Raw genomic sequence first — 26,597 nt, 5'->3', positions numbered from 1 at the left:
TAGTCTGCCTCTATGAAATTCCAGAGACTAAATTTCTGCCTGGAACACAGGCAGTTTCTGTTAGCATCCCTAAATTTATCATTACAGTCTTCCCAAGGCAAAAATTATTTATAAAGTTATAAAAAGAACTGAGAAAACAGTGAAAAGAAATTCCCATAACTCCTTAATAGTAACACATGTCTATACTTAATACAGATACAGCTAAGTAAATGTTTTATATCATTTGGTCAGGTCTTTCTAAAGACCTCTATACCCAGGTGCCTATGGAAATCTTGGTTCTGCCTCCCATGTGACTCCATGGAGTCCCAGTCCCAGCCCTAAACTGAAGAATCTGCATCACTGTAAAGAGCCAATATTGGACAGAGCACAAGATTAACCACTTCTGCCATGGGCTATTCAGCTCTCACTGGAGGAGTTGAAGTCTCCAGGTGGTTTAAAAGTCCCCCAACATTTTCTCTGAAGTACCTTCCTAAACTCTGTTGGAGAGCTGATAAGCCTAACACATGATTTTTGTTTTCCAATAAATGGTAGGATAAATTCCAATACCATCAATCTGATTTGCATTTGCATATAGTGCTCACTTGTTTTTAAAAGAATGGTCAGTTTTGCTTGACACAAACACAGAGTTTGAATGTTGAATGTTTCATTATATCATGAATGAAGTGGATTTTGACAGGATTCTCTAAAGCAAGGCTGGTAAGAGATCAGTTTTTGAAAAGGTGACCCCACTGGAGGACATGAGGCAGATTTCAGGGCAGCCTTCATTTGCACAAGATGGATTCTTTAATCCTGCAGAAAGAACTTGCAATCCCAATGCTAAGCCATGAACTCTCTTGTCGAACTCTGCCACTGCATTTTATGATAGTTTGGAACACAAAATAGACAATTTTTTTCTTCTCTTTTTTGATAATTTACAAAGCTACAAGGTGGAAAGGTGTTTATTCTAAATATCAATCAGGAGAGACTCAAGGGAGAGCAAAACTGGCTCTGGGAATCCTTGGAAATTAAAAAAAGAGAGACACCTCTCCAATAGGGAAAGATGCCTGGCATGAAGCAGAAAAATGAGTGGCACAGAGAAGGTTGAAAGGCACTTGGAGCTTCAGAAAGGAGAAATTTCAACTGTGGAGCTGAGCTCCTGCATTTGGATGAGGCAGGTGCCAGCACAGAATAAATCCCCTGCAAGATAAATTCCACCTAAAACCTAGAGATTGGTGCAATCCCAAGGGGAACTCAGGCATCTGGAAAGCAAAAATAGGCACAAAAGGACTAAACACAGGAAGAAGCTGAATCCTCATTCAGAAGGAGTGAATAAGATGGTGCCACTTTTACATAATCACATTTCTAATTATAGTTGTACTTTGAAGCAGAGAACAGTATTGTTGGTAACAATAGAGAAGTGGGAAAAAAAAACAATTTAGCACTGTTCATCTGCTGTACAAGCTTTTCTCTGCAAATACAAATGAAACAATCAACAGGGCATTTAAATTTCCATTGGCCAACAAGACATTCACGTGGAAGTAATAAACACAGTTCACATTTGCCAGCTTTTATTGTGCTGTGCTGCTTCTTAGCAGATATTCAAGCAAATCCAGTAGATTTCCTGGCCAAGAACAAAGAGGTAAACACCAAATTATGAATGCCATAAAAATAGAGAATCTCAGAACTCTGTTTGACACTTCCATAGAATGTAACTTCCCAACCAAACACAGCACAGCTGAACTAGAGCCTCACACTAGCAGCACTTAACAATGAATTTTTCCAGCTGCTTTGTATCCCCTGTAGAAGCTTTCCCTACTTTTGACAAACTTTGCATCCATCAGCCAGTACAATGGTGCTTCATTTTAAACCAGCATCTGCTGCACATTCATCCTAATGGCAGCCACAAACACACCAAGATCCCTGGAAAATAATCACAGCGCTGTAATACACACACTTATACACAGTGCTGACAGCCCAGATGCTTTTTGTGGTGGAATTCACTGTGTAAGCCACATTGGAGACATCCAATGACAAAAATGGGATTTCAGGAGCTTTTATTAAAAAGATATTTCTCCTGAACATTCCGTAGGAAGAAAGGGATTAGCTGAATGACAGAAAAAGTGATTTATTGAAACCTAATTGAAGCTGAGACAAGTCAAAGATGATGTGTAATTAATTATATGTTACTTAATGATAGAATATGAGCCAGCTAAACACTGTGTTTTTCAGAAAGGAGAAGCAGCTCAGAATAAGAGTTGTAAGGGAGAGTGGTTGGGGAAACTGATGAAAGTTATGGAAATAAAACAGCAAAGAGAAATACCTGAAAAATGGAAAAAAAATAAAAGGCAATCATAAAAGAGAAAATAACATCCAAGGCAGAACTGAAAACTCTTGCAGCTGAGTGACTGCACTTGGCCTGGACAGAGATCACACCATTTCACAGTGTAAGGGAAGAAAAGGAAGAAAAGATTCTTCCTGGATGAGGGTTATTTATTACCAAACCAATAATTCTGGAGGGAAGCAAGAGGAAGGCAGCACCTCAGCAGTGCTCAGGTGCTCCAGCTGGAATGAAAAGGTGAGAAACCATCTGCACCTGCAGGCACTTTGGGGCAGGAAGGCAGAGATTTGTGTCCTCGGCTGAGTGGATAAAGGAGAACATCAACAGTTTATCGGATCAAAGGACAAGAAGCACTTCTGGATTCTAAGGCTCAATAGAAGCCAGGATCTCACTCCTGCAAGAATGGGGAGAGAGGTATGGGAGAGGGAAAAACAGAGGGGAGAGAGGGAGGGAGATGGGAGGTGGATAAATTTTTTGCAAGTTCAATCAGTATTTCTTACTCTCAAGTACGTGGAGCGATAAGGGGAACTGACAAAGCATTACAGCCAAGGAAATTCATCCTGATTTTCAGGGGAGACAGGGCTGCTGCGCTTAGCAAAGTGCTGAATGCATCAGCCAGATGCAAAATTTCTGTTGGCACTTGAGAGATCTCTTTTCAACTGAAATGATTCTTTACAAGCTGCTCAGTGGAGCTGTGAGCTGATCTCCCCCAGCCAGGGACACTGAGCACTGAGAGCCAGGCTGGGCAGGTGGAACCTGGATGGACACACAGCCAGGAGCATTTAGGCTGGGTTTGGCATTTCCAACACCTGCAGCTGTTGGCACAGCTGAGAATTGAGTAATTTTTTGTTTTTACAGAGGTGGCCTTTTCTCTCAGGCAGGTCACTCCTCCAGGTCTGTGCATGCTGGGCATTGAAGGTCTTCTACAAGGACCTGGCCAATACTTCCTGTGATATTCCTGCCTATAAGGGATTTGTTAAGGCTTTACAAAGCAAACCAGGCTGAAACTGCTGTTTCTCAATCCTCCTGTTTCCTGGGCAGAAAGGTGTGTCACTAAGGTGTGAGAGAGAAGATCCTACATTTAAATGACAGCACTGCATCCATCCAGCTTGGGCTTGCCCCGTGTGGAGCCTGGTGACAAGGAGGGATCAGCACCAACAAAGAGATCAGAGAAGAAATGCAAAAGCCATGAAACCATCTGTCCTCTTCCCTTCTGTGGAAACCCAGGGCACTGGGAACATTTCTGTGTCTGCTCTGGGGTGCCCTGACCCCCAGGAGAGCACTGATTTTGACCTTCATTCATGGAGAAAGTTTCCCAGACTTCAAGATAGACCAGAATCCACAAAAGTGTGAAATAGATTATGGAGAGCAGTGTAGGTGTATCACTTGGTGAGAAATTGAGGGTTTGGGGTTTTTAGTATGTTGTGGATGGAAGCAAGGTGGAGGGCACAGGGTGTTGTCCTGGGTTTCTTCTTCATGCTTCTTCTTCCTCCTTCTCCATGGGTTTGGGTGGCATTTTGTAATTGGGCAGAAAAGTCCCCATTGCAGCTCTTTGGGATCAGTTATTGGGGTAAAAGGGAAAATAATCCAGGTGTCAGTTCTTCATTGGATAGTTCAGTCTTAAAAGCCCTTGTACCAAGAGATTGTTGGCATTTTGTGCCTTCTGATGAAAAGCTGCAGAACTCACAGCAGTGAGACTGTTTTTCTGATCAGAAATAATAAACACCTGAGTCCAAACATGAAACACCATCTCAAGGGCCTTCAATCCACACCCAGAGAAACCCACAGCTGGTACCACCACACCCTTCCTCCGCAATATTTCCCCTTCACATTGTTTCAGCTCCAAGAACCTTTACCCTAAAGATGCCAAAAGTGAAAATTTTCCTGCAGCTTTCATGGAACAAAAGAAAATTTTGTATCTGTTCAACTCAGTGGCAGAATGCAATGCTGAGCCTCAGTGCTGTACATAATTCCTTTTCATCATGTGCTCTTTCATCTTTTAGTAAGTTTAAATAACACTTGTGTGATTTTGAAGTTGGTTTTTTGGGCCTCATGTTCTTCCAATGCTCTATTCCCCTATTCTGCAATTGGCCATTTGAAGCCCCATTTTTCTCTTCAGCTCTTGAAAGAACTGAAATACTTTTGGTTGAGAGACCATTCAGCACACTCAAAAATATGAGTAAAATGTCTCTGAACAATTAATTGATACTTATATTTAATTCACCTTCTGTACCCTTTTCAAGGACTAAATGCTGTTCCTGTAATGTCTTTGCAAGTGGAAAGTTTGGTCTTAAATGAATAACAATTTCAAACTAAGGGAAAAATTATTTCTCATCCATTTGATTAATCAAATCCAGCATGAAATATTTATATAGATAAATTAAAAGATATGAATCAAAGTGAAAGTCTGGAGCCGAGAGACCACTGAGATTATTTAGATAAAATAAAAATCAAAACAGAAAAGATAAATTATGCAATTAAGCAGTTGACTGCTCTCCTGCACTACAGCAGGTTTGCAGAAACAGCCTGAACTGTGTTACAGTTACAGAACTTCAGGTTTGCCACAGCTTTGGACATCAATGTTCCCTCTCTTTTTCTGTTTAATGAGGTTGTGATTGAGGAACTGGGCAACAATCAAGTTTTCTTTCAGATTTATTGGATATATATGTGCCACCTTCAATAGTAATTTTTTTAAATACAGCTGCCTAAACACAAGAAACAGAATCAAACCCAAGGAACATAATAAAAATAGAAAAATAAAGGAAAGAAAGGACAGTATTTAATAAAGTCTAAACTCCTAGTGCTGAATTGGAATTGCAGAAACCTAGGACTGCTTTTTATAATGATGGGACAGCACATTCCAGAAGAGGCTGACATTTGGAAAAATTTTTGCAAACAGATGCCAAGCAGGATGAGACACGTTCCCTTAAGAGGTTTAAGGACTAAGAACCTCTGTAATCTTATCAGCTCATCAAGCTCCAATCAAACTTCAAGAAAAACAAAAAATATCAACATCTTTCATGCCTTCTGGAAGAAGCCTTTTCCTAAAGGACCTGAGGCATCATGCCTTGGGTAGAAGTTTTTTGAGCCTTCTCCACAGGTGATGTAGGAAAACCAGCCTGGGCTCAGCTGAGGCCCTGCCTTGATGGGAGAAATCACTCACTTCCCTTGGTCTACCATCTCCAACAGATAGAGGGATTAGGAAAACTTCCCAACTTCTTGAACATCTCAGTCCGGTGGAGAAGCTCAGCACAGGTGCCCCAACATTTTTAGCTCCTGGGTGGATGTTTGGTGTCTACATTTATGGACATTTGTGCTGTGAGTTCAGCCTGTCTGGCTCATGCATGAGCCTGAAAGCATCACAGCCTTTACCTGTCCTTACACCAGCAATCCCTAAATGCATCTTCAGGCTTCAGAAAATTCAAAAATAGGGGGTTTTTTTTTAAGTTTTTTGGGTTTGGTTTGGGTTTGGGTTTTTTGTTTGGTTTTTTAAATTTTCTTTTGTTTTGGTGCGGGAGGTGTCGCGTAAAAACATTCAGTAGAAACAGGGCAAAAAAAAAAAAGACAAAGATCACAGAATATCCTGAGTTGGAAAGGACACACAAGGATCATCAAGCCCAACTCCTGGCTCTGCACAGGATCATCCCTGAGAGCCACACCAGATGTTCCCTTTCATCCCCAAAAGAGGACAGGGAAGAGATTGAATAACAGAGATGTATTTGGCAAAACGGAAGAAGAAGGTGGCAAGGCAGGTGGGAGTCAGAAGGATGTTAAGACTCAAGGAACTCCTCAGGATCTCTTATCTCTGCTATCAGCCAGACAGCTCCTTTTTCACTGCCCTGAAATCAGGGTAAAAGCAGGCAAGAAAACATCATTGTAGCCACAGCCATTAAAAGCATATGCCTGTGAGGTAGACACCTAGAGAGAACAAAAGACCCAATTATAGCAAAACAATTGAAAATGTTTTTAAAGTGAGTATTTAAGCCTCATTTTTCCATATGGTCAGCAAAAAATATTGAAGGCCTCCCTAACAGAGGAAAATAAAATATTGATTTTTCACTGTAAATACAAATATCTTGTAAGACAATTTAGTGGAATTAATCTAAAAAGCCGTCAAAAAAAAAAAATAAACCCAAGCCAACTTTTGTAGGAGAATGGCTGAAGCCATCTAAACAACAAATTATATTTAAGGAAACTGAATTACCAGGATCACACTACAGGTTAATTACCCTGTTGACATCCAAACAATACAGTATACTAAGATAATCTTTTTTGCATAAACACACACACACAGAGAACTGATAAATGAAACATTTCTGAATGCACTGCTGTGCCTTTCAAAGCAGTAGAAACATTACAAATGCAATCACAAATATGCTGATTACTCATTGCAGAGCACAGGGAGGGAGAAAGAGCCTGGGTGGGTGGGAGGATGCAATGCTGATGGGCTGTGTCGCTATTTAGGATGTTTTTTAATTTTTTTTCAAGATGCTATAATGGATCACCATGAATGAGATTTTAAAAAGAGAGATTTAAGAAAAAAATCCTTTTTTTCCTGCAATACGTCTCCCCTTGATGAACTGAAAAAAAAAAACCCTCATTTGAAAAGAATCAAAACCTGATTAGACACTTACAAACAAGAATGTTATTATCACTACTCAATTATCCAGTAACAGGCTATGCAAAGTGACCTAGAGAAATTACTGCAGCTATTGTGGAAAGATCAGAGTGATGAGGCATTACAATAATCCATCTGTGATCGTGTCTCCCTCTAGGGGTTTTATCTAATGACTAGCACACAAGGTTGATAAATATTATAACTTTTATTAGAGCAAGGGGAAAGCAAATGTACTTTTACAACTTTGGCTTTGATTCTGGCTCTGGACAGGGATTTCTTTTGCTCCTCTGAATGGATGGGGATTGAACATTCCTCATTGTTTGAGGGGATGGAGGGTAAAACAGCTCACAGGAGGAGTAAATTTCAGGTGGAAGCAGAATAAGTAACTTCAAGAACTTCAAGAATAAAGATGCCCTGACCAGACTCAAAAATAAATCTTATTAAAAAGGAATTAATAAAATGAAGAGTGAAAGCAGCCCTAAAGAAGAATTATGAGAGAATGCTAAAACCAAAATAGATTTAACATGGAAAACAAAATTAAATCAGTTGCCTAAAATTATCTGATATTAAAAATAAAATTAGCAAAGAGATGAAGATATTAAACTAATACAATTACAAAAACACCAATTAAGCACCACCACCCACAACGGATTTAAGTCAAGTCAACTAAGGAGAGAACAATTCTTCCCACAGTATAAAATCTCAAAATGCTGAACTATTTCCCATGCTGTGTGTTGTGTAAGGGTAGCCAGTATTTTAGGGCTCAACAATATAAATTTGCTATATGTCCACCAAAAAACCTGCCAAAAAATGATGGTTTTTTCAAATTGCTACTGTGATTCAATGTGTCAATGCTCAACCTTTTATTCCAAAGGGTTTCTCATTTGAATCAGTTTCAAAATCAGAACCACTAATGAGGATAATTAAGTATGCAGTTGGTTTTGCCCACAAATAATAATCACTATGGAAAAAAAGCACTCAGCATTGCATTATCATTCTCAGAGGACAGAAACTTCCATTAAATCAAAGCAGGCTTCCACAATTAAAAGAAAAGGTTCTCAGGTGAAACCATAAAAAGAAGCAGAACTCACAAGGCAGGGAGAGAAGTTTGGGTTTTGGTGGAGTGCACAATGCAATAAATGCAAGTGATGGGAGATTTTAATCAGCTAAACAGGAATAATTTCTGGTTAAAAAAATACCAACCAAAAAAACCCAAACCAAAAAAACCCAGATAATTGTCAATCTATGGGCAAAAAAATATGCATCTGTGCTTCTTGAACCCAAAATCTCAATTCCACTCATTCCTATCAAAAGAAACAGACAGCAAGAACGCCAAAATCAATGGGACAGAAATTAGAGAAGAGACTTAGATTTATTTTTCTCTCAAAAATATTTTATGAGAAAGAAATAAAGATAATTAGATGCATCTTAGGTTTTTGAAAAATGGAATTAATCCATATTTGCATAGATCCTTTTAACTGGTTTATAAAATTATCACTTTTTCCATAAGCAGAGCCATTATTTTCCGTGCCTTATTGGCTGAGATTTAACAGGTTTCAATCTGGGGCATGTCTTCAAAATTTCTGAGAGAGTCCTGATGGCCACCAACTTCACATCCTAATGGGACCAACATGGTTTTACAAATAAACAGCAAAGCTGAGCATACTTTTATTAGATCTGTCCAGAAAGGAGAAAAATTAGAAAAAAAAAATCTCTTTCACACAAAAATGAGAGCAAAATAAATCTAAATTTTCAGTGAAAGTAGTTAAATGTCAGGATGACATATGGACAAAATTCCATGAAGGTTGTTTTAGAGAAGAGCAGTCAGCTCCATTTTGAGTATCACAGTCTGGTGACTTCTCTGTCACCTTTCCCACATCCCAGAGGAAGACTCTGCCAATCATGCAAGCCATGAAGGTTCTTTCATTTGGATGCAGGGAACAGCCAGGACACCCTTCTGGGACAGGACCTTATCCTTTGGGTGTCCTTTGCGACAGGACCTTATCCTTTATCCTTATTCATGTGGGTGAGTTCTGCTTGTGGTGAGTGAACCCCACTGCCAGAGCGAACCTCCCAGCAGAGCAATCTTGCCAAAGACCCAGCTAGGAAATTGAAGAAGAACGAAAACCCCAAAATGTCACGGGATTTTTTTAACCTCAATCTCTCAGGTCCGTTATTCCACACCATTGTTATTGCCGAGTACCTACAAAAGTGGCCAACAAAAGAGAAATCAGCTAAATGGCTTCAAACTGAAAGAAAGTAGATTTAAATGAGATTTTTGGAGGGAATTCTTTGCTGTGAGGGTGAGGAGCCCCTGGCCCAGGGTGCCCAGAGATGCTGTGGCTGCCCCTGGATCCCTGGAAGAGTTCAAAGCCAGGTTGGACACTGGGGCTTGGAGCAGCCTGGGACAGTGGAAGGTGTCCCTGCCCATGGCAGAGGGGTGGAATGAGATGAGCTATGGTTCCATTTTACAATGAAGTGAGAAGCAGTATTATAATTTGCTTACTGCCCATATTTTTTCCTAAACTTCTTTCAGTATCACCACGATGTACTGATTATTGTTTACATCTCACTAAATTAAAGGAAAAGAAAATGCTCTGGCCTTCATGGCCCTCCATCCATCCTAAGCCATTCCATGATTCCATAATGCTACTTTTTGCCCTCAAGAAGCCTGCAGGAGTTCTCAGTTTAATGATGGCAAGTTCAACAGGCTCCTGCATCTACAACCTGATGCAAGTGTTGTTGGCACAGCTGGAAATTGACTGCCTTAAAAGTTTCTGTAAATCCAAAATGGGGCTGAACATACACCACAGAAAGCTCTGCTCCAAAGCTCTGAGGGGAGAGAAGGGGGAAGGAAAGCAGAGGGGGAAATTTGGATGTTGCCTGGTTGTGTCCCACTCCTCCCCCACACTGAGTCACTTTGGGGGAGAAGTGTTTTCCTTGGATGCATTGAGGGAAAGCAATATTGCCCCAAGGGAAAAGTAAGAATGGAGGCTTGGGGTTTAGCTGAGCCTGCACAGCCTCTACCCAGACACCATCGGGGAGCTCCTCCAGCATGGCCAAGCAGGGGGATCTGAAATATTCTGGCAGCCACAGGCATACAAAACACGAGGTTTTACTGCAAGAAATCACACAAACATTGCTAAATACACTGGGCATTGATAGAAAATGCAGGGAGAATTAGGTGAGAGCTTTGGTGGCACAGTATTCCCAATGCTGGCACTCATTTAGGTACCACATTATGTAGTCCCTGCTAAAGGAAAGTGCAAAACCTGCCCATGATGGGAATAATAAGCAGAGCAACCTTGGTAGCACTTCCTGAAGAACAGAGTTCTTCCAGAAATTGCTAAAGAGATGAGTAGCCCTGAACTCTACTGGATTTCCTAGTTAGGAATTGTTGAACTGTACTCTTAACAGTCCAAATTCACCACCAGCACATCAAGGACAAAATTTAATATTAGTGTGATGCGTTTTTTGCATCAAGCTATTTATAATATTAGGGTATAAGAGCATTTCCATTCTGGAAGTGTTAAGTTTACTGTCCCCCACTTCCCCACCATGATTCTTCTTTCATGTCAAAGTTGACTGCAGGTGATTTATGCAAGAACAAATCCTTATTCCCCAAATCTGCAGCAGAGAAAGAAAATGCAGGAATGGAAGAAATTCCTGAGTCACAGGCAAAAAAACACACACCCCTGAACATTAATCTGAAGGGAGAGAACATGCAGGATCTAGAAATGGCTCTGTGGATTAGAAATCCCTCCAGGACCACAGATTCACCTGGCATTTGTATTTCCTTGCTTGGTGGGGACTCTCAAGCCTCTGCAGAGCACGCAGCACATCTCAAACATTTTGCTGCACTAAAATCCCTGCTGGATTTTTCCAGCTGTGGGGACAAGCCCTGGGTGTGAGTGAATTCCTTGTGACAGCCTGCCTGTCATATCAGCAGGGCTGGCTGGGGCTGAGTCACAGCAGCAGAACCAGAGCAGCGCTTCCCTCTGCTCCAAAGCCAGCACCAGCCCAGGAGGGAAGAGGGCACAGCTGCCTGGCTCACCCAGGGGATGGCTCTCAATGAACATCCAAAAAACAAAAAGGAGAGAGGAAGGAAAAGAAGGAGAAACCCACAAAACCCTCATAGCAATTGCTTCTGTGCAGCACAAAGCATCTAGCAGCAACAGATCTGAGCAGTCTCGCTGGTGCAGAGCAAACAGAAGTTGTACAGAGTTGCTGTTTCAATGATGAAATTGCTGATGGCCTCTGAAAGTGATTTAGCTCTATTAATCATGAAAATTAAGCCAGGACTGACAGAGGCAGAGAGTAACTCACATAATACATACCACATACTCACGTACTACAGCAAAACAAGGTAGAATAGAATATTTCAACATAATTTAAGCGTACATACAATGGAAGGACGTGCAGTGACAGAACAAGAAGAAATGGCCTTTAGCTGAAACAAGTTTGGGTTAGGTTAAATATTGGGAAGAAATCCTTTTCTATGAGGGTGGGCAGGCCCTGGCACAGGTGCCCAGAGCAGCTGTGGAGCCCCTGGATCCAAGGCCAGGTTGGACACTGGGGCTTGGAGCAGCCTGGGACAGTGGGAGGTGTCCCTGCCATGGCAGGGGGATGGAATGAGATGAGATTTTAGTTCCCTTCCAACCCAAACCATTCCATGGTTCCATTTTACAATGAAGATGAGAAGCAGCATTATAACTTGGTTACTGCTCATATTTTTTTCCTAAACTTCTTTCAAGATCACCGTGATGTACGGATTTTTGTTTACATCTCACTAAATTAAAGGAAAAGGAAATGCCCTAGCATTCATGGCTATTTTAGTAGAAGACTAGAGCTGTGACAAGTTACTGCAATCTTAATTAAAAAGAATACCAAAAAAGGAAGATTTTTCACTCTACCTATCACTTGAAGGGGAAAGAAAAAGAGGATTAAAAAAAAAAGGTAGGTGCAAAACAAGTCTTCAGGATTTAATTTTGTTTCTTAACTAAACCAACAGACAGACAACTTATGGAATGATCACTGCCTTAACAACTGCAATCTGTCATTCTCTTTGTCTTGGGTTTACTGTATAATTCATACAACATAGCATACAAAGAAAAAAGTATATTAATAGTATTATAAAATAGTATATTTATATTTTTAAAAGTATATTAATAGCATTATAAAATAGACACAGCCCATGAGGAATTCCTTTTCCTCAATGGGAGACAAGATCTCAGGAATTTGGGTTTTGCTGGATGAGGAAAGGTTTCAAGTAGAAATTCAACATATCTCAAATAAATTAAAACAACATCACTCAATATTAATATCACATCTGAAATGGAGGGGAGACACTACCAATGTAAAAATAAGTTATCCAAGAGTATTTTAATATTCTGAATATTCCCAAGATAACATTCAATTTGGAAATGGCACATTTAGCATGTTAATCAGTTGAGGAACAGAAATTATATGTATTGGAATATGATTAGGATGGTACAGAAGGAGAATATAACACAGATTTACTTATTATATACTCTTGACAAAATATAACACTAACTTGCCTTGAAGGCCTCTTTGTTCACCTGAAAAATAAGCACACAACTTGCTGAGCTGTTACTTGGAAAATCTTGGTTTCCATTTGCTCCCCCCATCAGGATTTCTGTGTCACATCAAGGCAATCACAAGCCTCAAAGAGCAACAGCAAAAAAAAAAAAAAAAAAACATTATTTGAACTTAATTGAAATTTGAATTTTTTCCGTGTTTTCCAGTAGTTTTTTAAAAAACAGTGTATCATTTTTTCACTGAAGTGCAATGAAAATGAAGTCCTTGGACCTTCTGCAGCCAAGGAAGGTATTTCTGGTGTCAGTTCAGCCCAAACAAACCTCCTCCCTTCCAGTTTTCCTTGGGAGCATTTTACAAAGACCAAGCCTCAAGAGTAACTGCACAAACTCATTTATTTTGTTATCACTTTTGGGAGAAGGATGACAACGTTCAACATAAATCTTAGTGAAAGGAAAAAGAATTCTTCAGTGTTCAGTTTCTTTTTTTTAAAAAAATAAATCACCTTTTCTTTTGTGTAACAGTAGAATGGGGTGTTATTCCAAATGTCCAAGTACCCATCACCTGTGCTCCAGCAGAGGCTGATAAAGGATGTTTAGGGAAGGGCTGTCACAATCCTTTCCTAGTGGTGACAGCTAATTTTAAGCCCAGTATCACACAAATAACTGGAATTACCTTTGCTGTTTGCAGTGCTCTGCACTCATTTCCTTCCCCAATTGCCATTTTATTCCCCATTATTGCATGATCTTTCTAACTCTTTGCAGCTATCCTTCTGTGCATTTTGGGGTTTCATGAACAGTGTTCCATCAGAAGACTTTAATATTTATAACCTCCCTCAGTTCATTTATGTCACCAACCCATGAACCAGCACAGATCACTGACAGGGTTTTTTCTCCAGCAGGAAAATCAATTATATGTTTCCTATTTCTTTCCTAGCCTGTCATTAATCTACATGAGGACCTCTCTTACCCCATGGCATCTTTCTTCTTGATATGCTTGATATGACATTTTGATGAACTTGTTTTAAAGACCTAGTTATGTTATTCTGACTCCATTCTCCTTGCCCACCTGCTTCGATTCCCTCAAAGAAAAAAAATCTGTAATAATTTGCCAAGCACAACTTTCCTTTTCTAAGTCTGTCAGATTTCTTTCCCCAGTGTATTGCATTTATTTATGTGTTCTGAAAACTTTGTTCTTTAATGCCTGGTAACTTAGAGTTCTCTACCATAGCCCTTGAAGACAACAAAAATCTGTGACATTAAGAACCCAAAATAAAATAGCAGATAAAATAAACGAACACATCTAATGTCTGGCATTTCCAGAACTTTAAAAAGTTATTTTAAGTTCATTTTCTAGTATCAGTTCCTTAGGGATTGAGATGCTTTGTCCCAGATGCCCATTTTCAAACACTTAGGTTATTTGGGCATTTTCTAGGTTCACTATTTTTCACCTTCACTTTTTTTTTGTCCAAGTCTGCAGGATTTAACAGGGTTTTACATCAAGATTTCAGTCCTGGAAGACAAATTCTCACCAATTACATGAGAATTTCTTACCAATTATTCCTACACTTGTCAAATCCCCCAATCTTTAAGTTTGAAACCATCCATTTTGTATCACATCCCAACTTACCTTTAAATATTTCCTTTTCCTTCTGTAAGTCTTTCTCCTTCTTTTCAACACTATTTTTTTTTAACTCATTTTTTGGGGCTGGGCAGATGTTGAAGGATTCTACAAGAAAAGGCTGAGCAGAGAGGTCCTAAAATTCAACCTTTTCTGGAAACAACCTGTCTCAAGCAAGTGTTTCTGTGTTTGCTGGTACCTCTTGGAATATATATATTGAATATAAATATATTATAAATATATAAAATAGTAAATATATAAATATGTTTATAAATATATATTGTATAACTATATTATAAATATATATGTTGAAATATGAATATTTCCTGTGTTGCTGGTACCTCTTGGAATGTTCCAGCTGCATCTCCTGTGCTAAACCAAGACAAAAATCACCTTCCCTGGGGGCTCCAAACCACAGCATCCACCTTTCACCTCTCATCTTCATGAGCCAACTCTACCAAGCTGAAAATCCACCTTTTTCATTCATCAGTCACACTAAACCATAATATTTAAGGCTTAATACAATCACTGTATTTGGCAAAATAGTTTCTCCCACACACACTTCTGCTCCTAATCAGAGATAATTAAGTATGTGCATCATACAAATTGACAGCCATGTAGATTGTGAAGCAGAGTTTAAAGTGTAAATAATGATGAGATAAAAGGGATCTTTTGAGCAAAATCAAAGTATCAAGTAGTCATTATGTGTAATCACTATTACAATTTAATGACATTTGTGCTAGAGTAGGAATATGAACGGGAATTAAAGTGTCTCATATATATCACTATTTTCTTTTTTCTTTTTAACTCTGTGTTGGTTCCAAATGGTTACCAAAAGATCAGCCTTTGCTTGAGTCTCTAGTAGGTGATTCTGCTGCAAACACAGAGCCCAAGCCAGCTTCAGTGGCCTGGATGTGAGACATGAGGAGGTCATGCTGTGTGTGGGGCAAAGATCCTAATATTTATCCTTTTAATCTTGCTTTAAGTGTTAGATATCAATAGTAAGACTGGAAAGTCACGATTGGAGGCTGCTGCCCCACCACACACACAAATCTATAGCTAAGATACAGAGGTAACCTCAAATAGATGTGACAGTGACACACAAACCTGACTAAAGGGGTAAAGGGAAGGCAGAGGAAGGAGGAATAAGATTCCTTTGCTCCCATGAAGCTGATGAAGAGCAAATCATGAGAGAGCAGAAATAAGAGAAAAAATTCTATCTGCTTTTAAATTTCCTATGCATTTGTAAATACTTTAATTTTATGACCAGTTCAAAGGTCAGTTCTGCCCAGCAGTCAGTTCTGTTCATCATCAGGACAGCAGGTTTGCAAACATCATTGTCTTGCACAGGTTTTTGATAGAGGTGTTTCTATATCTAACATTTCTCAGGGTATCGAGTCCCAAATGTGGCCTCACTAATATTTCAATGCATCATCAGAAATGTACCATGAGAAGAACAAAATAAATAAAACAGAAGGCCAGGAGTACTCAGTGACAAAAAAATACTGACTTCCAAATGTCATTTCACCCACAAGTTGATGTGAAGGGGACAGGACACAAAGGACACACCAATCAAATAAAAGGCCTTATGTAATCTGTAGAAATATCAGATTGAGCAGCAGCACCAGTTGAGTTCAGGGCATAGACTGATACCAAGGTATCCCTAGGGCCTGTTTGCATTTCCTAAAACAGAACTTGATCTAGCAGAGAAATTGTGGGGGTTTATCCAGCAATATTTTTTCATCTTTCCATTTCTTCACTCAGATTTTAAAGAAAGGTATCTGGCTTTATTGATTATGATTATCTTGAGCCATTTCCATTCATGAACTGAAAAAAAAAAAAAAACCAATACAATGAGCTGATTGGTAAAATCCTTCTTGGGTTGTTCTAAGGTTTCTGGCTTTAAAATAAAATAATTCTTTACAAATATGCCATCCAACCAAATTATCCCATCCCCTATACAATTCACATCTAGATTTGTCCCATTAAAAACACTCTGAACATTTTGGGTTGTTTTATTATTCTGTAGTGAAACCAAATACTTGGCTTAAGCCTGTGCCTATTTTTAATGGCCTGTTTTAACTCTCTCATTGATCTGTTGTCATGTTTAATCAAGACAACAACAAAAAAAAAAAAGGGTAGCAAGTAGGGTAAGCTTCAAGTACTGCACATTTAATTACATCAAGGATTTGCTGGGGAGGATGGGCACAAATTGACCTTTGTATCAGGTTTCATGAGCTTAGGTGTTCTTTTTAGACTCCCAGAACACCAGCCTTGAAAATGGGAAAATGAAGTGGTTCTGTGTTTGAATTAAACAAAAGGCCACTGTAAGGAGCAGTCTGCAGAAGGACCATGGTAGCAAGAAGGTATTTTTAGGTTTTTCTAGTCCATCACTCACCAGCACAGCACCTCCCCATGCTGTACAAGGTGCAGACAAATATCAGAGCTGTTTTTCACATAATTTAAAAGAAGAATGCCCCAGCAGTGAGGTGTAGGGACACAGGGCAGGCTGAGAACGGGGCCATGGGAACCTCACTGGGTTCACAAAGCCAAGGGAAGAGATGGGGAGAGACTTTTTACAAGGGATGGGGGGACAGGACAAGGGGAAATGGCTTCAGATTCAGAGTAGGTTTAGATTGGATATTGGGAATGAGGAATTGGGAATGGCAGGGTGGGCAGGGCTGGGATGGAATTCCATCCCTGGATCCCTGGCAGTGCCCAAGGCCAGGTTGGACACTGGGGCTGGAGCAGCCTGGCACAGTGGGAGGTGTCCCTGCCATGGCAGGGGTGGCACTGGGTGATCTTTAAGGTCCTTTCCAACCCAAACCATCCTGTGATTCCATTATACAGAAACCTGATTCTTTCACTGTTCAGCTGATATAACATGTTCAACAGGGAATTTAAAACAGTCTTAAATTCTAAGTTACTTCTTAGGAAGACTGGAAATTACTTCTTTCTTCCATATTCCTTGGGATCCTTGTTCTGTGCATATCACTCACTAATAAACAAATCCAATTGATCTGGTGGGAGAAGAGACAAGCCAATTATGCCACACAGATCACAAGTACTGCACCAAGCTGTCTTTTAACAGTTAAAAGCATAATTAGTTTCTGCCTCTTAAAAATACAGAAAATATCAGATGAGTCCTGGAAGTGCTTTGGGGATGGTGAGTCCCGTTTTTATTTCCCAGCAGCCTATGCTCAGATGATGTCATGTATCACAATCTGATCTTACATGCAAGTAACTAAAAGTGATCAGAAAGAAAATAGCCCAGATCTCCCAGGGAGGCCTGTGCAAGCAGAAATAGCCCTCTACCCTATCTCTATTTGGTTGATATCTAAGAACAATTTTACATTTAACAATAATATTGGTATTATTTATAGATTAAATTTGGATTTAGCAAAACACAGGTAACACTCAAGACAAAAAATAAGAGCTTATGGGGATTCCAGAATGATAATACACCAGCACATTCAGTAACTGCATTCTGACTTTCTGAAAACCTTATGTGTGATAACTTTCATTAGAATGGTGAGATGATTCATTAACATGTCAAGTACAAGAACAATAAAAGAGAAATAAATCTATGAAACAGCCTTAATCTCATTTGGTTTGCTGCAGACCTCATTATTAAAGAAAACATATGTTTACAGAATATTTTTCAGAAAGAGCAATATTTATTACAATTGCAAATGCACGCTTTAGTCCCATAAGGGGATGAAAACTTTCTCAGACATCATAAGAGTGTGCAGCAGAGACCAGAAAGTTCCCTCAGAAGAAGCAGTCTGAGAGAAACCATCTAAGAGGAAAAAGTACTCAGAAGCAACACTTCAGGTCTACATGAAGTATCTGGGGCTGGTGGAAAGGAGGGGAATGGAAGCAGATGGGCAAAAACTGTAAGAATTATATGATTATTTGCTGGAAGGACTAAGGCAGCTGCAAACTCCACTGGGGGCACTGCCCTTTCTGCCAGGGAATGCACCTCTGGTCATGCAAAAGGATCTGCAACCACTGAGCCATCCTGCTACCACAAAAACAGGTTTAAAGCCTGCTTGGCAATGCCTGCACTGAATTAGTGCCTGATTTCAGGGGCAGCTTTGCTGCAGGAAGATCAATCCCTGCTTGGCCACCACTCTCCATCCCACCTGCGCTGGCAGGAGCCAAGTGACAAGGAGCGCCACAGGCTGGACAACCTGAGGAATTCAAAGGTGTCTGAGAGGTGATGTGACACAAAACTCCATTTTCCTGCCTGAAGAAGGACTCAGCACACAGGGTTTGCACACACTGCTGAGGAACCTCAAGGTTCCTTTGAGGACACCGTGAGCATCACAGGCTGGGCACCCTCATGAATTCAAAGGTGTCTGAGGGACGATGTGACACAAAACTCCATTTTCCTGCCTGAAGCAGAACACAGCACACAGGGTTTGCCCACACTGCTGAGGAACCTCGAAGTCCCTTTGTGGGCCCTGTGAGCACCACAGGCTGGGCACCCTCATGAATTCAAAGGTGTCTGAGGGACGATGTGACACAAAACTCCATTTTCCTGCCTGAAGCAGGGCTCAGCACACAGGGTTTGCCCACAGTGCTGAGGAACTTCGAGGTCCCTTTTTGGGCCCTGTGAGCAGAGGTGACACAAACATTGGTAGTTGAAAACCAGGCACTCCATGAGTGAGGCTTCTCAGGATGAGCACAAAGAGCTGGCAGGAAAAGAGGGAGAAGTGAAGAGTCTTGAAGCACAGTTTCAGTTCCTGCCTTTTGAAGGCCCTGTAAACATCATCCTAATGCAAATGCAGCATTACCCATTTGATGCATTCCAAACTCGAGCTCAGATTCCTTTGTGCTTTTACAATGTAGAGTCAACCTAAACTAACAATTTTCACACAAAAGCATTGTTACTTTGAAGAAATACCTAATGCTGTTAAGAAAGACACACTTGTTTTAAAAAAACCACCCTATTTTTTACAAATAGCTCATTCTTAAAGGATGTGCATTGTCTACATGGAACATCCACTTTAATTTATACACAGCTGACACTAAAATGCCTTGTTATTGTTGAATTCCCTTCCTGAGTACACATAAACACCCACTTCTTCCTGGTCTTTACATTTCACTGAAAAGAACTTCCTCACTTCTGTTTGGCATAATGAAGAGAAAAGACTTTGAAATCAAATGAGGGGAAGAAAATAATAAGGCTACACACATTAGGCTTTTACTAACTTTAACAGCAGTTAGGCACAGAAATGATCTGCTCAGGGAGGGAACTGAGGGACTGTCATTAGACCTCTTAAGAATATGATCAGTGCAAAACTCAAGGGACCAGCACCACAAGATGGAAGGTGGGGAGACAGAAAAATAAAAAAGAAAAAGTAAATTTTTTTTAAAGGGTAAAATAAAAAGCCAGCACACACTTCTTGGTCTAATTAAAGAACTGATTAAAATGACACTGGATGTGGAAAGCAGAATGTAGGCCCCACACCTAAAATATAAACCAGCAGTTTTATCAGGCTGTAGGAAAGAAACAAAATAAAAAGCCAAAGCTAGTGTTTTTTAAAACACTGAGGCACACCTGGTGTTAAAGACAGAAAAGCAGCAGCTATTTTTATGTTTCTAAATGCCCTTAATGCATTTTCTAGTGGTTCATATTCTAGCAGTATGCTTCTTGTGCACTGTACTTCAAGTGACTCCACTCAAATAATAAGGTCTTTGAAGTGACCTTGTGAAAGTCTTCCCTTGGAAATGCACAGATATAAATGAACTTTAAAGGTCAGCCTTAGAGGGGAGAGAAAAAAGATCTGGTTTCCAGGCTGCAGCATATGTGTGCAGGTAAGGGGTGGCTGCGTTGCTTGCAAATGAGAACTGTAAGATGGAAGCAGACAGATTTTCCTTTTAGTTCAGGAAATCAAAACTAAAAGTTCTAATAGACTACTACACAAACAGACTTTCCTGGATAGAACCTACTGGCAGTGCACTTTGTAGCCAAATCAGCCATTTGGAGGTTTAGTGAGGGGACACAAAAGCACCTTCTCTCTCAAGACCTGCATCCTGCCCTACACGGCATCACTGGAGGAGACACCAAACCATGCCCAGCTTTTCCCCAGGCAAAAGGGATCATTCCCACAGACCAGGAGAGGTTTGCAGAGCAAACACACAGCTTTTCTCCTGCTGGCCACGGCCTGTGAGCCAGGCAGAGGTGCTTTTCAAGTGGGGTCACCACCGGCACAGCGAGCGGGGAAAGGAGAGAATCTGTGGCCTCTCCACAACTTCCCCATCCAGCACCACATCCGTCCTCCTCTCAAATGTCATTGGCCCAATTGAGGAGAAAAATAATTAGTTTCACTCTACTTCCTGCTAATTACAGAGTGTGTAATCTGCCAAACGATGTACACGCTCGTGTTGGCTGTGGCCTGCTGCCTCCCCCTGCTAGCACAGGCAGCGAATGGCTTACCAGTGACAGCTGGCAAAGCAGCCTCTGGGAATAAAACATTTTAGCACTTCATAAATTTCTAACAAGGTTTCAAATTGCTTCAGTTTCCCTCCTCTCAGCTCTGTCAGCCTAGCAAAGGAGCTGGGGTGGGGGGGGGGAAGAAAGTGGGGGGGGGGAGGTGAACACTAATTAAATCGGCAGCAGAAAAGTACAACTTGTAAGATAGTTCATTATTTTTAATAAGCAGCAATTAGACCCCAACTCTGAGGAAAGTTGGATGCTTCCTGCGATGCACTGGCAGCAGGGAAAGCTGAAATACATCCTTCTGCCTCAAATTCTCAACGTAGGAACAAGTAAAGCACTTCAAAGTGCAGCTGCATGACATGATAAAACTTAATGGAAGGTGACACAATGCACTGAAAACTCGGAGGGAACATGCAGCATGGTTGGCATTAATGTTAGGGTTTCGTATCACCATTCAGATAACAAATGGTTTCCAAATCCCCCCATGAAGCTGCCATCAGGATAAAAAGCTGTCTTATCATTATTACTATTGATTAGACAACATACCACATTACACTGGATCTGACATCCTGACCACAGGAATGTGCCTGGAATAAAAATAAGAGGATGCAAACAGCTATTGATTATATTTATAGCAGGCTCCCTCACAGGTGTAAGTCAGCAACTCTCCACTCAGCAGGAACAGACAAAACACAGGGACTGATTTAGAGACCGAACATCCCAGAAAAAAATCAAATATTTGTGCATTTGACATAACAGAAGTGTTGTAAAACATAGAGATTTTACAGAGGATTGTAGGAAAGACTTAAGTAGAAATGGATACTCAGTGAAAACAGAATAAATGTGTTTCATAGGAAATTAACAGCATAGTAGAATAATAGTGTCATGTTGTTAGAGCTACACTTCTTTTGCCAAAATTAACCTTTATTTTGCCTTCATTTTAGTAGTAGTTCAAACCAAAAGGCAGTAACTGAACAGATTTATTCTTTTTCATTATATTTAGCTCTGAAAGGTCAGAATGGTGCTAGATTCAACAATAAAAAGAGGCAGAAAGGTACCAAATCTGGGCTGTGTCACTATCTGAGAGTCCTTCAGTATAATGCAAAATCCTTCAGGAGACAATTAAGACAAAAAAATACCCAAACTCAAAACAAATGCACAGCAGAGCAGGTGTTTTACAAGCAGAAAGAATTTGTCATCAGGACCATGGTTTGATTTGTCCTCTTTCCAGGAGAATCTCTACCCACAGATATCTTCCAGATTAAGATATCTTCCAGATATTCACCTGGAAACATGTTTACTTTTAAGTGAAAGCTGAATGTCTACAGAAAAAGGCTGTCAAACTCTTGGGCACCTTCATTTGACTAAGGGCCTTATTCACCCCAGTATTTAATTGCAAGATCAGCTTTAGGAATCCCAAAATCTTTCCCCAGAGACCAAGGGGAAAGGCTGGACCAAGGAGGACCTTGGTAGAAGAGGAGGAGGTCAGGGAATACATAAAAGAATGAGATTTACATAAATCCATGGGCCCTGTAAAGTGTTTCATGTTTCCTCTGTAAATTAAATTCACCTCCTATTTCTTAACTCAGAAGTTCACCCACAAAAAGTAATCAAGTTTTGCTTCCTCATATCCAATATTTATTTTATTGTGTTATAAAGAATTCAAAATTCATCCATTTTCATTCTCTTGCTGCTTCATCAGGAGACAGGAGGGATCTTAAGCTCAGAGGAGACAGGGGAAAAGGTGAAAGAAGAAGAAGAAAAGGAAGGAAAGAAGAAGAAAAATGGGCTGGAGGGAGATGAAAATGAAAGCAGGCCAAGAGTATAGCTGAAAGATGCATGCAGCATTTCTATCAGAACTTAATTCTAAAAGAGAATTCCAGAATCAGGCCAACAGAACTAAATGCAAAATCTTTACTTCACCGTCATTGCTCAAGCACAAACCTAAATATCCTCAAAAAACAAAACCAAAACCACCACCGAGCACAGCCCCGATGCCTTGCTGGGAAAATGAGTGACAAAAGTATTTTAAACCAATTTTTGGTCATCTGACCCAAGTGACTGCTCAAGCAATAATTCTGGAGACATTCAGTGCTGCTGGGATGGAGACCTGGCTGTGGCTCCTTGTGTTTGTAGCCATGGAATTCTGAGCAAAGGAGGTGCCACTCCTCTCAGCCACAGCACCAAAAGTGACAGTCAGCAACATTCAAGCAAGAAATTAATACATTTAAAACAAATAAATGAATCTTAGGGGGAAAATAAGTATAAAAGTGTGTTCAGGAAATAAATCTTCTGTGTTATTTAACAATGATAGAGGCAATAACAACTTTTAAAATGACCTCTTCTTCTCCCCAAATTAGAGTGTGAAGGCAAAATGTTATTTTTTTCTCAAGAGAAATAAAGGAATCATACAGAACAATTTTGTTCTGACAAGAAAAAAAAGAAGTTTTGTGTTAAAGACGGCACAATGGATCCTGCTAGCTTTATTCTGAAAGCACTTGTAAGAGTTCACCTGCACTAATTTTCATTGCACTTTTAAAATTGGTGATATAAAAAAATTGCAACTTTATTGAATATGTTGTTGAATCAGAATTTCGTCAAAATAATTTTTCCTCATTAAAAACAGTTTTGACATGTTACACCTGGAGCAAGTCTCAGCAGAAAATACAATTAAGAGAAGAAAGTGGTAGTTTGTTGGCTGGGGAAGAAAAAAATGAAGATTTTTAGATTTGCTTTTATTAGTATGGGAAACCCAGAAACTTCTCCCCATGTGGGATGCCCTTGGCCAGGGATGTGGGTCTGGTTTTGCAGATCCCATGGGGAGGCTGAAGGATCTCTGTGGGCAGAGTTCGATGCAGCCCCCCACACTGAAACCTCCCCAGTGTTATTTGTTTGTTGCAGAGTCAGGAACCCTCACCCCACATCCCTGTGCACCCCCCATGCCCCATTTTGGGGGACTCTCACCTAATTTATAATGTGTGGTGCCTCCTCTCCTCACTAAAATGAGCAAGTATGCAGATTTGTGATATCTTTCTTTCAGCCTATAGATTTTCCCCTTGTAGCATTTTTCTCTAGAGAGTTTTTCCTCTCTCTGTTTAAACCAACATCCCTTTTTGCAAGTAAGAAGTCACCAGCCAAAGTTCACCTTTACCTAAATTCTCCTACAGCAGGATAAGGTCACAAAAAAACAATTTCTGGGTCAGTCCAAAGCTTTTTTTTTTTATCCTGGAGCACATGCTGCTCCTAATCCCTGCTCTCATTACAGCCAACAACACATCCATAGGCTTAAATATCCTACATTGCATAATTGGAGGGACACTGTCCTGATAACTTCCTGCAGCAGCACATGGCCACTAAAAATGAGCAGCACACATCACCTCACCACCAGAGCAAATTAAACAGCAGCACAAATGTGTAATGGGCAATATTTTTTCTAGCAGAGCCAGAATAAAAATATAATTGTGTCACCCTCTTGTCTAATCCTCCCAGGACAAGGCAAAATCTCCTCCAGAGCCGGAATGCACGGGGGTGACCCGAGCCTGGCAGTGCTCCCACAGCAAGTTTGACTTTCATCTTTGACAGGCTGAGCAGATTAATGGGTCTGGCCAGGAGCTGCCTGGCTGCTGGTGCTGCCTGCATGGGAATTCTGAGTGTCTCCCCACCCTGCATCCCCTCTTCACCCCTTTATCCTCCTCTCCCAAATGGAGAATTGTAACAGTGCTCACAGGGGTCTGAGGATGAGGGGAGAGACAAGGATTTGACTCCATGTTTCAGGAGGTTTGATTTATTATTTTATGATATATATTATATTAAAACTATACTAAAAGAATAGAAGAAAGGATTTCATTGGAAGGCTGGCTAAGAATGGAATAGCAAAGAATGATAACAAAGGTTTGCGGCTCAGACAGAGAGTCCAAGCCAGCTGACTGTGATTGGCCATTAATTAGAAACAACCACATGAGTCAAACACAGATCTACCTGTCACATTCCACAGCAGCAGATAATCATTGTTTACATTTTGTTCCTGAGGCCTCTCAGCTTCTCAGGAGAAAAAAACCCTAGGGAAAGGATTTTTCAGAAAATAAAATAGCTACAGAGAATGGCTGGGCTGGCACTGGCACAAAGCTCTGAGCTGGCCAAAGGACATGTGGCACCTGAGCTCCCAGCTCAAGTTCTATGTCTCTAAACTGAATTTCTCACCAGATGTGGAAACAGCAGCGCAGGGAAGCAGTCTCATGCTGGTTTTATGTGCAAACCCCAGTTGATTTTGCTGGTCCCTGGCTTTGCTCCACTTGTCCTTCGCCCCGCCCTGCCAGAAGTTCCTCTTCACTGCATAATGTTGTATTCCATCTGGTTTTTATTGCCCATAATAACCTTTTAATTCCTTGACCTTCCCTTAACCCAAATTTTCCAGATCCCAAATCTAATTTCTTACAAATCATTAGCTCAGAAAAATCAGAGTGCATCCCCATCAAAAATACTGACAGATCTCACTGCCAGCTGTTAAAAAACCCAGCAATCCCTTCTTCAGCATGCAGATTCAGGCAACAGGTTAACATCTGTAAAGAATCTTTCAAAGTTTTGCCAAATTATTAATGAAAAATCCAAACACATACACAAAAAATCATTTTTTGTTGTATTGCTCACTAAGCAAAATGCAAAGTCTTCATTTTATATCAGCATTGCCTCAAAGTCATCAAAATAAATATGGAATGGAGCATATTTTAATTAGATTAAGTCCACATATGGAAAGCCCCTTCTGAGTGATACATTTGCCTCATCACCTTGAATTTACACCTTCCAGGCTTTGGTTAAAGGATAAGAAGCAAGAATGTTTAAGCCCAGGTGAGCCATTTGTGGTCTCCATAAATCAGCACACTTAGGGCTTTCACCACACCATCAAATATTCATAAGTGCTCTTAGGTTATTCCGAGTGCAGAGACAACAATTTAAAAGTGTAAAGCCACTAAAAGATCTTCATTTAAAAACCTTCCATTCCATCTCTTTTATTCCACATGAATTCTTGTGGCTGGGAGGCATTTGGGATTGAAATACTGCATACTTAAAGCAGACAACTGGACGACCTTAAAAATAAGTGTTTTATCCATGCCTTCAAACTCCATGGGCAATCCAAATAAAGTCCAGGCCCATAGATGAACATGGCAGATGTGGAGTGACAGAAATGTGATTTTTACTGAAAAGGACAAGTATATAGGTCAACCAGGATATCAGGTACCACCATAAATACTCATGAAGACAAAAAACCCCATCTGCTCCCAATTCCATTTACATATAGATGTTAGAGGAGATGTTAGATACCCGGCTGTGATTTACAGAATATTATTACACCATTATGCTGCTGCATTATCAAACTGAGATAAGTGTTACCTGATGATATAATGAGCATATGTTATGCTTAATATCTTAATAGAGAGTTCCATTGACCTTTGAATGTCAAAATTAACAGCCAGATTAATGAAAAATTCTGCTTCAGTTCAATGCAGGGTGTGGGCAAAAATTTCTGGAGCTACAAAGCACCAGAAAAGAATATCCAACAATGACTTGTCTTAAAATAATATTACACATTTTAATACTCTTTTAAGTAGGATTTAGACTTTTTTTTTCTCCCAATGTTAATGCTCAGTGCTAACAATATTTTAGGGTACTGCATTTTACCCAGATGAACACATACATGAAGGAGTGATTTTAAAGGAGATATTAACATAACATTTACTGCTATTTTAAAAGTGAAGTTGTGACACAGGAGAGCAGAAGAAGGATGAGAGCCCGTTTCCAAGATGTAAAATGATCTTAGCAGGACAGCTCCGGAGCGATAATTTTATGACATAATTTTAAGACATCATTTTTCATCTTCAGGAGGGTTTCCACAGACTCCTGCAGCATCTGTGCCCTTTGGAGGATGCAAGGAGAAGGCAGAGAGGCTGCTGCTGGTTCTCTCAGGGAACAAAAATGGTCATATCAGGGAGAGTGCAGCTACAGAAGAGCAGAGGGCTGATAAGGAAGATGTAAAACTGGGA

At 40.2% G+C, this 26,597-nt stretch overlaps 1 protein-coding gene across 3 annotated transcripts in view; it reads right to left on the bottom strand.

Annotated features, from left to right (window-relative positions):
- The window catches only part of DSCAM (DS cell adhesion molecule), a 467,715-nt gene that overhangs the window by 402,271 nt on the left and 38,847 nt on the right, over nt 1-26,597 (bottom strand). The gene's annotated exons all lie outside the window — the stretch shown is intronic.

Source organism: Melospiza georgiana, chromosome 2 (assembly GCF_028018845.1).
Source record: "Melospiza georgiana isolate bMelGeo1 chromosome 2, bMelGeo1.pri, whole genome shotgun sequence".
NCBI classification, from domain to species: Eukaryota; Metazoa; Chordata; class Aves; order Passeriformes; family Passerellidae; genus Melospiza; species Melospiza georgiana.
This window is presented reverse-complemented; position numbering and strand designations above follow the sequence as displayed.